The sequence below is a fragment of the Montipora capricornis genome, chromosome 13 (assembly GCF_036669925.1).
Source record: "Montipora capricornis isolate CH-2021 chromosome 13, ASM3666992v2, whole genome shotgun sequence".
Lineage (NCBI taxonomy): Eukaryota > Metazoa > Cnidaria > Anthozoa > Scleractinia > Acroporidae > Montipora > Montipora capricornis.
In genome coordinates this window covers 32,987,070-32,989,569 of record NC_090895.1, presented here as the reverse complement: position 1 = coordinate 32,989,569, position 2,500 = coordinate 32,987,070, and the positions used below count along the sequence as shown (strand labels likewise).

The window sequence follows — 2,500 nt, the reverse complement described above, 5'->3', positions numbered from 1 at the left end:
TCAACCAATTAAGGACGGTGCCTACTGTTGTTAGTGCGTACGTGCTTAAGCTCCCTATTGTTAGTGTGCATACGTTCTGCGTATCTCGAGATACTCGGATTTCCTGTTATGGCTAATACAGGCATATTTTTGCGCGGTTCAAAACTATGCGGAAAAAGCAGAACTTAGCAAGTGCTCTTGGTATCCAAAAAGAAAGTTGGGGGCAACCACGTATTTTTCAGAGATAATTAAGCTTCAATTTGGAAAAGAACGCTATACAATTCTTTGTATTTTAAAGCTTTTTACTAATATTGTTGATTAATTATCTTCGAAAAATGCGTGGTTACGCCCAACTTTCTTTTTGGATACCAAGAGCACTTGCTAAGTTCTGCTTTTTCCGCATAGTTTTGCTATAAATTGAACTTACAAAATTCCGAGGAGTTAATCTGATAACGGATTATTTTCAAAGTGGTTTTACATATTTTGAAATTCAAGCAACCAACACAACGTTATGTTAACAATTGAAATTGTTCAAACTTTTTCCAATGAAAGTGTTTGTATCCGAAAAAAAAGAATTTCAAACACGCTTGTTTTAGCTTTCAAATTTCCCGGGCGCCGCCATCTTGTGACGTGTCGTGGTTGTCCTATTGTTCTGACACAAAGAGCGTTTGTTCTGGAACAATGCGGTAACTACGTCACGTCACACGACACGTCACTGGTAGGAGGCGCGGAGGCCTCGTGGTGAGTGCGCTCGACTCCGGATCGAGTAGTTCGGGTTCGGTCCCTGGCCGGGGACATCGTGTTGTGTTCTTGGGCAAGACGCTTTACTCTCACGGTGCCTATCTCCACCCAAGTGTATAAATGGGTAACGGTGAATTTAATGCTGGGGGTAACCCTGCGATGGACTAGCATCCCATCCAGGGGGGAGCAGAAGTACTCCTTAGTCTCTTCATGCTACAGTAACCGGAGATACGCGCCGGCCTGATGGGTCGTCCAGGCTCGCAGCAGACTTTACCTTTTAATGTTCACCATTAGTGGTGTTACCTCTCTGCTTATATGTATAATGTTAACCTTTCTAGCCACTATGGTTTGTGAAACAATACACCGAGTAGGAATTCAATGTTAGTCATTAGCTTAAAATTTGTCCAGTATGTGATAATAGGAACAAGTGATGTGTAGGCCATCAATAATTTCATGCTTGCGCATTGCCCAGCGAGAGGAGAGAGAACTGATGCTGGAAACAATATAATACAACACTGAGGATAGAGTTTATTCGTCACAAGTTTTGTTTTAACCTGAGTTTCAAGACTTCAGATAATCAGATGATTCGTGCTCGTCAATGTTTCATTCTCTTCGTCTCTGGTTAAACTACTTATGGTTTGATTAAACGACCCGTGAACAAAATCGCTCTTGATTTTTTTGTGATATATCATAAATAGAAATGGATGATCAGCACAAAAGACAGGATACCCCAAAGGCATGGCACAGCTTGGAGGACTCATGACAACAGCAGTAGCTGCTGCAGCCTCTGTGCCTTTCTCGTTGACCTCCACAAAAGCCTTGTGGATGACATGAGAATCGCAGAGCTTCACCCAGGCTGGTGCGATTCCTGTAAAATTAGCATGAAACTCGCTAAACGTATCTGTTGCCCCCATTTTGGCAAGGATATTATTGAGATGGAACTCCTGTGTGAACTTGAATCTTGGTAAAGAGACTTCCACTTTCCCTGCGTATACCTTTGATAACGATTCAATAACTTCGTCTAACTTGTCATCGGTAAGTTCTTCCCCTAACTTGGCAAGGCCCTGGATTTCATGGGGTAACAGGACAATCATGGACAGCTCGTTTCCCTGGTAGGGCATCTCTAGCACTTGACAGCTCAACTTTCCTGCGTCGCGAACATGCTTGAACCTTGCTGTCAAGTGCATCATCTTGACCTTCATCTTTTTACTTCCCGAGGGAAAGAACTCCTGATCATATGTAGCTTTCTCGTTGAACTGGTTTTGCCAGAATCCTTTGAAGTATATTGCATTTACCAAGGTTAGTCGGGTTAGGTTATTGAATACTCCCTCGGCAATCAAATTCTTGATCTTCTTCTTCGTTTGTTCTTCAACCCATTTATTAACCTCTCTTCGAGCACCCTCGGCATCTTTCTTATAATCAACCAAAGCTATCTCAGCACCGTAGAGCTCTTTTGTTCCCTTGACGAAATCTTGTACCAAGTTTAAATCCTTTTGAACAAACAGTCGATTCGCAGCCTGCAGTTCATTGCCCTTGGCGTTTAACTCTTGGAGGACGGCAAGAAATACTTTTTCTTCAGAATGAAGTTTGTCTTGAGGAAGTCCTTCCCAATGGAGAGCTTTGTTCAGCTGGGCAGCTGTTTTACCTCTTGCTTCCATGTAAGTCATAGCGAGAGCTACACTCAAACTGCTCGATGAAAAGAAAAGGTTTAATTTTTTCCCTGGAACTTGTCGTCACTTTGAAGATGTCTGTAAAGATCCACACAGAATTTGTTGCTTGC

At 42.5% G+C, this 2,500-nt stretch overlaps 1 protein-coding gene and 1 pseudogene across 1 annotated transcript in view; both read right to left on the bottom strand.

The window, feature by feature from the left end:
• LOC138028596 (leukocyte elastase inhibitor-like) overlaps window positions 1–45 on the bottom strand; it is a 1,503-nt gene extending 1,458 nt beyond the window's left edge. Inside the window, exon 1 of the mRNA XM_068876196.1 lies at window positions 1–45. This exon is cut by the window's left edge and continues 1,458 nt beyond it. The gene's annotated coding sequence lies outside the window, so the exon portion shown is untranslated.
• Window positions 46–1,351: 1,306 nt separating this feature from the next.
• The window catches only part of LOC138028840 (leukocyte elastase inhibitor pseudogene), a 1,182-nt pseudogene continuing 33 nt past the window's right edge, over window positions 1,352–2,500 (bottom strand).